This window comes from Cornus florida, unplaced genomic scaffold (genome assembly GCF_030987335.1).
Source record: "Cornus florida cultivar Cherokee Brave unplaced genomic scaffold, ASM3098733v1 CherokeeBrave_3.0.0_Hap2_Chr08, whole genome shotgun sequence".
In the NCBI taxonomy this organism is placed as follows: domain Eukaryota; kingdom Viridiplantae; phylum Streptophyta; class Magnoliopsida; order Cornales; family Cornaceae; genus Cornus; species Cornus florida.
In genome coordinates this window covers 49,173,996-49,185,366 of record NW_026775578.1, presented here as the reverse complement: position 1 = coordinate 49,185,366, position 11,371 = coordinate 49,173,996, and the positions used below count along the sequence as shown (strand labels likewise).

General features: G+C 33.3%; 1 pseudogene; it reads right to left on the bottom strand.

The window, feature by feature from the left end:
• Positions 1–3,405: 3,405 nt before the first annotated feature.
• Positions 3,406–5,753, bottom strand: LOC132270199 (rust resistance kinase Lr10-like; annotated as a pseudogene).
• Positions 5,754–11,371: the final 5,618 nt, after the last annotated feature.

Below are 11,371 nucleotides of genomic sequence, written 5' to 3'. Positions count from 1 at the left end.
AAAATATTAAATAAAAAGTGCAATTCTTATTCAAATAATTTCAATTTAATATATGTTAACAAACATATCAAATCCAAACTTTCTAGTGTGCCACAATTTAATTCTAAGTTACACATCAGAATTAAATCCTAACCACAGAAATTAATTAAATTAAATTCTAGGACTTAAACAAAAGCATGCATACAAGTTGTATAATCATAGAAAACACTCCATACAACACATATATAATCGTAAAACATCCCCTACCTCAATTTGAGATGAAAATCTCAAAAGCCACCAAAATGAAACGGCTCCGAATTCGACAATACTTCGGGTTTTGTCAGAGACAACGCCGTGAACAATAACCCCCAAGAATCCCCATGAAAAACACAAGTTGACCTCAAAGCCAAACTCAAAAAATGGTCAGAAATGAGTTCTAATAAGGGAGAAAGATGCGTATCGCCAAGACGAGCAATAAACACAAAGGCACTACGATGTTTTAACAAAGGAAAGAAGCTCAAAAGAGGAGAGAGAAGGTGGCAGCCCATGGCTGCCATGGAATCCGGCCAAGAGAGATGAGAAAGAGAGAAAAATTTGGTTTTTCAACTTTAAGTCCCCTATTTATAGAAAATCTCAAAAAGTGCCCCGAAAGGGCCCCGCCGGGTCTGGAAAAGTGGAATTTGAGCAGACGCGCTCAAACGTTAAAAATCCATGAACAAAAAAGATTAAAAATGAGAAAACATGAACAACGAAAGAAACGGCATCAAAAATTGAGTCCCGAGCAGAAAGTTATGCCCCAAACAAGTTCGGCGGCAACCGGTGCCGGAAACCCTGAAACTGGAGAAAAGCAGCCAGAAGGAAATTCAAAGAGTACGTGACTCGATGAAAAGTGAAAATGAATCTCGTACGAGGATCCAGGCTCAAAACAAGGCACTTAGCAATAACTTTCATTAATTGCATAATGGCCCCTCTAAAAAGTGAAAACTGCACTAATGGCCCAGAATGAAAATATCTTCCAAAAATATTTTCTTAAAAACCCCTGAAATAAAATATCTTCAAAAGATATTTACGAAAAATACCCCAAGAAAAGAAAATAATTCCAAAGAACTATGCATCCATACCCCTGTGGACACCGGGAGCAACCAAAGTACTTTCTTACAAAAGTAAAGATACGTATTTCATGGAAACCACTTAGAATGAAGATATGTGAAGTCAGAAACCAACTTTGAACATAAAAAGTGAGGTTATGCCAACAAAGTGACAAACGGGGAAAAAACGAAATAGGGAAAAAGACGAAATAGGGAAAAAGTTGAAAAGTGAATAGTGTCTAAAAAGTAAAAATATGAAAATGACTCGATTCTCAAAGGAAGTTGTCAATCCAAAGAAAAGAGTCTCAGAACTGACTCTAGAGCACTCGAGACGACACTAAGCGACGAGGAACTGAACTCAGAAAGGAAAGATCAACGAAAAAAAAAAATATCCGTAAAAATCTGAGAAAAAGAAAGGAAGGAAAAAGACCGAATCATTACAGGTCTGCCTTCCTGTAAGGACTGCTGCAATTTCGGTTGCCATCTGAAAATGGATTTCATTCTCCCACCACATTGTGTAGTCCCCTCACAACTCTTTTGAGAATTAGAATCGTAACTCCTCTTTCTAACTCTTCTTTTGCCAAGACCCAAATGCAGATTTTTGCCAACTATAGAAGGTCCTATAGAAGCTCCACCTGTTACTGTATTCCTTTGGAGAAGATACAAATTTTTCACCTTGGTGCCCTGTAGTACCACAAGAGAATCCATCACGACCATCATTACTCCACCTTCGTTACAACCTTGTAACCTTTGGAGTCTAGCACACCTACTGAAATAAGATTCATCTTCAGATCCAGTATATGTTGCACATCTGACAATGTTCTCACCAACCCATTGTGCGTCTTGATCTTGACTGTTCCAATTCCCAAAATTTTGAAAGCTTTTCTGTTTGCCGTCAAAATCAAACCACCTTTCACCTCTTTATAGGAAGAGAAAGAATCCCTACTGGGACACATTTGAACGGAGCAACCAGAATCAAGAATCCAACTATCATTAAATGACATATTTGAACATGAGGTTGTCATGAGAACATATTCGTCACTTTCCGAATCACTTGTTGTAGCAGTTGCCACAGAAGCTGCTTCTTTGCCATTCCCATTCTTCGCCTTTAGTTTGGGACAGTGCTTGATGATGTGCCCTATCTCGTGACAGTAGTAACATTCCACATTTTTATGATATCTAGATTTGCCCCTACTACCAGAACCCTTTGTCTCACTTTTGCCTCTTACAAATAGACCCTCGGCCTGTTCATCTTTAATATTCCCAGACACCTTTTTCCTCAACTCCTGAGAGTTCAATGAGGATTTAATATCCTCCATACTAATGGTGTCTTTTCCATAGAGCATTATGGTAACAAAATGCTCATAGGAAGGAGGCAAAGAACACAACAAAATAAGGGCTTGATCCTCGTCATCAATTTTAATATCAGTATTTTTCAAATCCATAATAATAGAATTAAAATTATCAATATGCTCCTTAAGAGGCATACCTTCCTTCATACGAAAGGTGTAGAGTCTCTGTTTCAAGTAAAGTCTGTTGGTGAGGGATTTCGTCATATATAGACTCTCCAATTTCGGCCACAACTTTGCCGCCGTGTCTTCATCAAAATAATCACACTGCTCGCCTTTTCATCGACCTCATCCTTGTCTTCATTGGACATAGTTGTTGACAACTTGTCCTTCCTGAACAGCACCTTCTTTAGACCTTGCTAAGTCAGTAGGGCCTGCATCTTAATGCGCCAAAGACTGAAGCTAATCTTACCATCAAATTTCTCAATCTCATATCTGGTCGACATCTCAAAAAACTCCCAAAAAAAAAAATTACTTGGTGAAAAAATACCGTATTTGTGAACAGTACCCGAATAGTATATATGAACAGTACCATACGTATGAATAGTATCTGTACACAATATACACCAACCCGAGCTCTGATACCAGTTTGTTATAAAAAAAGGATAGAATAGGAGTTTATGAGAACAAGAGAAAAATAAATGACAAGAAAATAAAATGGCAAACACACAAACGAGACAAGGATTGATATTGTTAAGCTATGCTTACATCCACGGGGAGAAGATAGAACAATATTTCACTATAGAAATAAAGAGATACAAGGTAAAGTGGCTTACACCAAAACCCAATTACACCCAAACTCTCTCACTCTATAACTGATATTACAAACTCACAATTGATGATTTGGATGCTTCAACACCAAGGAGGGCAAGGCTATTTATAGTTAAAATGGGACACCAAAATGAGGCTACTTGGTGACCACTCAAAAGACTTGTTGGGCACACATTCTTGGAGGCCAAGAATCTTGATGATATCATGGGTGATGCAAGCCTCAAATTGAGCCACATGTTCAACAGGGCGTTGTGGCCAGATTTTTAAGGTTTGACACCATAATTAAGATCTTTCTTTTAATTAACAACATTAAATTAAACATTGCAAGTCATGGAAACTGACGTAAGAAAGAGAAAGAAAAAGAAAAAGAAGAATTATTAAAAACCCCCTGGATTGTTACAAAAATACCGTACTTATTGATGAGTAAAACATATTGTGCACCTCACATTAACCAGAAAGAAAGATAAAAAAAAATAAATAAATAAATAAATAAAAATAATATTGTGCTCTTAATTTCATTCTGAAATAACTGCCAACTCTTTATTGAAAGCTCTTGCAGGCCTAATTGAACTTGTGTTCGTTTTTGTTGCTGAAACAAAAGGATTTGGTGGCATGGTCAGGTTGTTTCCTTCTTTTTCCAGCATTTGAACCACAACTTTCATGGAAGGCCGATCAATAGGGTACCACTGAATGCACCGAAGCCCAACAATTGCTAGTTTCTCTGCTACCTTAGCATGTTCCTCTTTCTCAATGCTGATCATACTTAACTCTTCTCCTTGATGCAAATGATTATAAATCCATTCTGGGAAGTATGTTTGGCTAGTGTTCTCTAGTTTAACATCAATATTTTTCCTCCCACCAACCATTTCAAGTAACAACATTCCAAAGCTATATACATCTAATTTATACGACACATTCCCGAAATTCCTAGAAAAGACTTCTGGGGCAATGTACCCCATGGTACCTCTTGCAGCAGTCATAGAGACAGCACTTTGTTACTTGGAACATAACTTTGCTAGGCCAAAATCAGAGACCTTTGGATTGAGATTGTGGTCCAACAATATATTATAAGGTTTAATATCAAAATGAAGGATTCTTTGATCACACCCTTGATGAAGATATTCGATTCCTTTGGCTATGCCTAGAGCAATATCTTGGAGCTTCTCCCAACCGAGGAAATGGTTCTCGTGATCTTCTGAAAAGATGAACTTTTCTAAAGAATCATTGGGGCAAAACTCGTAAACAAGAGCTCGTCTAGATCTATCAGCACAGAATCCGACCAAACGAACCACATACACATGGTGGATTCTACCCATTGTTCCCACTTCATTGATGAACTCTTCTCCATTTCCTATTGAATCCTTGAAGACCTTAACAGCTACAAAAATCTCATTGGAAAGTTTTCCTTTAAAGACTGTCCCATTACCGCCTTCCCCGAGTTTGTCCTTGAATTGATTTGTGATCTTTTTGATATCAGCATAAGAGTATCTTGAGGGCCTGAGTGCTCTGTAGTCATCCAAAAACTTTTCAATCTTTACTTCATCTTTTTTCAACATTTTGTTTGAGCTATAGACACGATAGAGCACACCAAGTACTAGAGGAAGAATTAAGAGAAGTGAGATCACTGTAGCTGCAATAAAACAAAGAAAGTCAACCGAAAAACAGAAAAATCAAAAAACCCTTTTCTAGTCCCTGATAATAAACTAACGAAAGGTGATCAATAGATAACTTTACCTATCACAACTAGTTTCCTTGATGGATCTGTAAATTAGGATCCAAGTATTAGTTTGCCATATATACTTATGAGATAAGAACATCTGACTAGTGTATATATATATATATATATTGTTTCAATTTTCCTAATGACGTTATGATAAAGAGAAGTACCTTTAGTTGTTTTAGGCATGTGTAAACATTGAATATCATCATGTCCCGTGGAATGATTCTTGCTTTGTGGATCGCATATCCGAGAATTTGGTTCCAACCAATATAATACAAGATCATCTCTCTCAAATATATTATAAGGAAGTGATGAAGTGAAGTTGCGAATCTTTGTGCAGGAAGTCAGGAAAAAAGGTTGCCCGGAAGTGACAGCATAAATTTGATATCCCGGAACAGTAGTAAGGCAAGGGATGAAGTGAGATAAATCTCTATCTGGTTTAGAACAATTGTACAAAGCATAGTCCATGCTGCTGATTTCATTATCATATTCAGTAAAGTTAAAAGAAGAGGAAGATAAAGTGAGGTTTATAAGCTGTCTCGGAAGGCAGCCTTCCCCGTCATACAGCTGAATGGATTGAGACGTGTAATTAATCTCCTTGACAAGCAGATGTACTGAATTTGGGAGCTCCAGCACGGTTTGATTTCTCTTGTCGCACGTTAGCTCAAACTCGGGATAGCGGCGGTGGCCGGGCAGGGACACCGGCTGGCTGCCGTTTTTAAGCCAGAAGGGGAAACGGATGGGCGGACCATTCTCCATACACCTCGAAACCATGTACTCATCGTGGCCTTCTCCTTGCCTTGCAAACAATATCAGAAACAGCAAGAGCAAGGCAAATTTGGCCATTTCAGTGTAACCACCTAGTCTCCGCTGCCCCTCTCTATCTAAACTGTTTTTGATGGGTCCGCTATATCGGACTTGTAAGCGAGGTAGTGTACACCAAGAAACTAATCATGCACAGTTCTAGCAAAATATTGTTGTTTTGTGACCTTGGCCCGCCCCAAGTATAGCAATTTAACATAAATGTGAGCAGAAGGAATGTCCCTCCATCATTAATTTTTTGGGTTCGTCCCAAACTCTATGTCATTGTTAAAGTGTATTGATTGGATTAAAGTAATGACAAGGATACCAATAGTATCTTTTAAAAAAAAAAAATTATATAAATAAAGGGTTACATACTCTTCATCAGCTAACAAACAGTACAAATGTGACAAGAATAATTAAGATTGATCCTACTTCTTCATACAAGAATTACTCTTAGGTTACAACATTTGAGTTATGGATATTCAACATAAAAAAAAATTAAAAATTTTAATATAATAATTTATTATATTAATTTTTATATTAAAAGTGGCCAAAAATGTTACCAATTGAAATTAATTTACACTGACAATGTGTTGAAACAACGAAACAATATGTGTGTCTCTTGTATATATATATATATTATTCTACTTTAATTTATTTAAGCTGCAACTTGATTCGCCAATACTTTCATCTTGTAAGCTTAAATTTGAGGTCTCCGTCTTAGACAGATATCATTGTGCTATCTTTCTACAAACAATTGTAAGGGTTAATTTGACCACATGATTTATAATAATTGTAAGAGTTAATTTGACCAAATGATTTATAAATAATTGTAAGGGTTGATTTGACCCCAGTACTAAATTTTTTGGGTTCGGCCCTAACTCTATGTCATTGTTAAAGTGTATTGATTGGATTAAAGTGATAACAAGAATACAAAAAAGTACCTTTAATAAAAAAAAAAATTATATATATAATGGGTTACATATACTCTTCATTAGCAAACAAACAGTACAATTGAGAATCAATAAAAAATTCTTTGGTGGCAAGAATAATTAAGATTGGTCCTACTTCTCCATACAAAAATTACTCTTAGATTGCAATATTTGAGTTATGAATATTCAATATAAATAAATTAAAATTTTTAATATAATAATTTATTATTTTAATTTTGTACATTAAAAGTGGCCAAAACTGTTACCAATTGAAATTAATTTACACCTTCATTTATTTTAGCTTCAAGATTTATCAATACTTTCATCTTGTGAGCTTAAATCTGAGGCCTTTGTCTTTGAGAGATATCATCTATTCCTTTCTATAATCAATTGTAAGGGTTGATTTGACCAAAGAAAGTTTAGGAAAAAGTTTGTTCTCTTATAGTAAGAAAGAAGGAGGAGTTGGTGTACTTTTTGTAACAGTTTGCTCTTCACCTAAATTTGAGTTTTCCACCTTTGAGAGATATCATTGTATAACATTCTTTCTATAAACAATTGTAAGGGTAGATTTGACTAACGGATTTATAAACAATTGTAAGGGTTGATTAGATCATAAAAAGTCTAGGATAAAAGTTGTTCTCTTAACAAAGAGGAAAGTGAAGTTAGTGTGCTTCTTGTAATGATTTGCTCTCCACCTAAATTTGAGTTTTTCGCCTTTGAGAGATATCATTGTATAACATTCTTTCTATAAACAATTGTAAAGGTTGATTTGACTAACGGATTTATAAACAATTGTAAGGGTTGATTTGATCAAAAAAGTCTAGGATAAAAGTTGTTCTCTTAACAAAAAGAAGATGTGTATCTCGTGTATATTGGGTCTGTTTTTTATCTAAATTTACCCTTGTCATTATATATATATTTATTTAACAAAAAGTATTTATTTATTTATTTATTTATTTATTATATATTATATATATATAATATTCCACTTTAATTTATTTAAGCTTCAACTTGATTTATCAATACTTTTATCCTGTGAGCTTAAATTTGAGGTCTCTGTCTTTGACAGATATCATTGTACTATTTCTTTCAATAAACAATTGTAAGAGTTGATTTGATCAAATGATTTATAAATAATTGTAAGGGTTGATTTTACCAATTGATTTATAAACAATTGTAAGGGTTGATTTGACCCTTTACTAAAAATTTTGAGTTCGTCCCTAACTCTATGTTGTTGTTAAAGTGTATTGATTGAATAAATGTAATGACAAGAATACAAAATAGTACCTTTAATAAATAATAAATAAATATATATATAAAGGATTACATACTCTTCATTAGCTAACAAACAGTACAATTGAGAATCGATAACAAATTCTTTGATGACAAGAAGAATTAAGATTGGTCCGACTTCTCCATACAAGAATTACTCTTAGGTTGTGCAATATTTGATTTATGGATATTTAATCTAAAAATTTTAATATAGTAATTTATTATTTTAATTTTGTATATTAAAAGTGACCAAAAATGTTACCAATTGAAATTAATTTACACCTACCATGTGTTAAAACCACATAACAAGATGTGTATCTCTTGTATATTTGGTCTGTTTTTTTTTCTAAATTTACCCTTGTAATTATATATATATATATATATAAACATATAGTATTCTACTTTAATTTATTTAAGCTTCAACTTGATTCATCAATACTTTTATCTTGTGAGCTTAAATTTGAGGTCGCCGCCTTCGACAGATATCATTGTACTATTTCTTTCTATAAATAATTGTAAGAGTTGATTTGACCAAATGATTTATAAATAATTGTAAGAATTAATTTGACCAAATGATTTATAAATAATTGTAAGAATTAATTTGACCGAATGATTTATAAAGGATTGATTTGACCCCCTACTAAATTTTTTGGGTTTGTCCCTAAATCTATGACATTGTTAGAGTGTATTGATTGGATTAAAGTAATGGCAAGAATACAAAATAGTACCCTTAATAAAATAAAAAATAATAATTATATATATAATGGATAGTACAATTGAGAATCAATAACAAATTCTTTGGTGCGAAGAATAATTAGGGTTGGTCCTACTTCTCCATACAAGAATTACTCTTAGGTTGCAATATTTGAGTTATGGAAAATCAATATAAAAAAATTTAAAATTTTAATATAAAAATTTATTATTTTAATTTTGTATATTAAAAGTGGCCAAAAATGTTACCAATTGAAATTAATTTATACCTATCATTTGTTGAAACAACATAACAAGATGTGTATCTCTTGTGCATATTGGGTCTTTTTTTTCCTTCTAAATTTACCCTTGTCATTATATATATATATATATATATATTCTACTTTAATTTATTTAAGCTTCAACTCTATTCATTAATATTGTCATCTTGTAAGCTTAAATTTGAGGTATTCGTCAAAGACTGATATCATTGTACTATTTCTTTCTATAAACAATTGTAAGGGTTGATTTGGCCAAATGATTTATAAATAATTGTAAGGGTTGATTTGACCAAATGATTTATAAACAATTGTAAGGACTGATTTGACCAAAGAAAGTTTAGGAAAAAAGTTGTTCTCTTAGCAAGAAAGAAGGGGGACCTAGTGTGCTTCTTGTAACCGTTTACTCTCCACCTAAATTTGAGTTATTCGTCTTTGAGATATATCATTATACTAAATTATTTTTATAAACAATTGTAAGGGTTGATTTGACCGAAGGATTTATAAACAATTGTAAAGCTAGGTTGATTAATTTGATCAAAGAAAGTCTAGGAAAAAAATTATTCTCTTAACAAAAAGGAAAGAAAAGTTAGTGTGCTTCTTGTAATGGTTTGCTCTCCACATAAAGGAGAAGGAGAAGCTCAATTGAATTTTGAAAAGTCTCAAAGGAATTTTGAGTCAAGGAGTAGAAATTATGGACTATGCTCATTTGAATATGGTAAAAAGTGAATGTAAAATAAAATAAGGATCAGTCATGCAAGTAAAAGAGAATGACTTGAAAGCTAATAAACAGTAATGCTCAATTTAGGGAAGGCGAAGAAAAGAAGAAATGGAAGAAGCCAAAACATAAAAAGGTAGGGAAAGTATGATAGAAAGTTGGAAGTACCTTGAAAAATCGAAGTCAAGCATAAATTAAAGTGTTAATTACACTGACATTTTTGGAGGGTTTAACAAATCAGCATTCATTATAAATACTAATTTAATTTCTCCTAAATTTGTTCGCTAAATATTGAAAAGTGACTTAGGTGTAAAAATTCAATAATGTCTTTTGTATTATAATAGTATATTATATTACAATAAATAAGACTATTATTGTTTCTTTAAGGGATTGACAAAATTATTATTTTATAAATTTTGGTCTGTGCCGGAAAGAAAACAAAAAAGGTGCAAGAGTGTGGAGTGTATGGCAGCCATGGTGGTTGGTGATGATGTCCATTGGAGCCTGGAAAGGGAGAAGGAAAGCTAAGAGGGCGTAAAAGCCTGGAGGCTAGTTGGAGCATAACTGTTTTACCCAAATGAGTCGGTTATTCTATTTATTTAACTTTTTTTATTAATTTATAATAAAAGAAGACATATTCATGTATAATTGAGCTAAATTAGTGGTTAGTAGAGGACATTTTTGCATTAGTGAGTATGTAAGTATTGTCCTTTTATTGTTCATCAGATAAGCAGACTTTACCTACACACATTTTAATTAGTTTGACATGCTTAATCCAAAAGGTTACCAAGTCTACATAACAGAGTGATTAAGTCGAAAAATATGAAACAATATTATCTTAACATCTCATCCATGGTTATGCTCATATTAGCACGGGATGAAGTTGGTATTCCTGTTGGGTGGTTATCGGCTTGATCATCCACTGACATATCATTGAAATAAAAGAAAGGCTTGGGAGGCATTTGCAGTAGCTCCTCCTCCCCTTCTAGCGTTTGTAGGACTTCACTCGTAGAGGGGCGATCCACGGGCTTTTGTTGTATGCACCACAATGCAGCTATGATCATCTTCCTTGCATAACTTTTTTCTTGTTCATTGGCATCATCTCCCAACTGCAAGTCCTCATTGTAATACCCCTAATTTCAAAAGGATAGTCATGGTATTTCATTTATTGTTTAAATTGCACTTTATTTGTTTAATTGATTTAATTACATTTTTATTTAATTAATTGTTTAATTGTGTGTGTTATTTGTTTTGTTTTCATTAGTTGATTTATTTGAACTTTATTTCAAAAGTTGTTTGAATGAATTGGCATTTTGATTATATTGGTTTGTTAATTAATTGTATTGTTAATTATTTGTTTTATTGAATTTAATTAAATTACTGTTTATCGTAGGGTTTTATTTCTTGTAGGGTTTCACGTATTTGACTGAGGTATAGTATAACAATATTTGTGTTTCCTTCTTGGATAGAAATTTTGGATTAGGGTTTTAGTTTAAAACCTATAAATATATCATTAAGACAACTTAGGGTTTTAAAAAGTCTTTATACCACTCATATTCACGTATCAAAGACAAGAAAGAAGCACAGAGAGAAAACAGAGACGTGAGAGAAACAGAGCAAGGCTTGAGGGGAATTTTACAGAGAGGACCGAGGAGGTTGAGTAAGGATTAGAGACGGAGTTATAGGAAGCTTGACAGCATTCAGAATTGCCGGAAAACTTAGAGACGACGCAGAGATTTCATAATTGAAATCACAGGCAAGTTCTTCTCT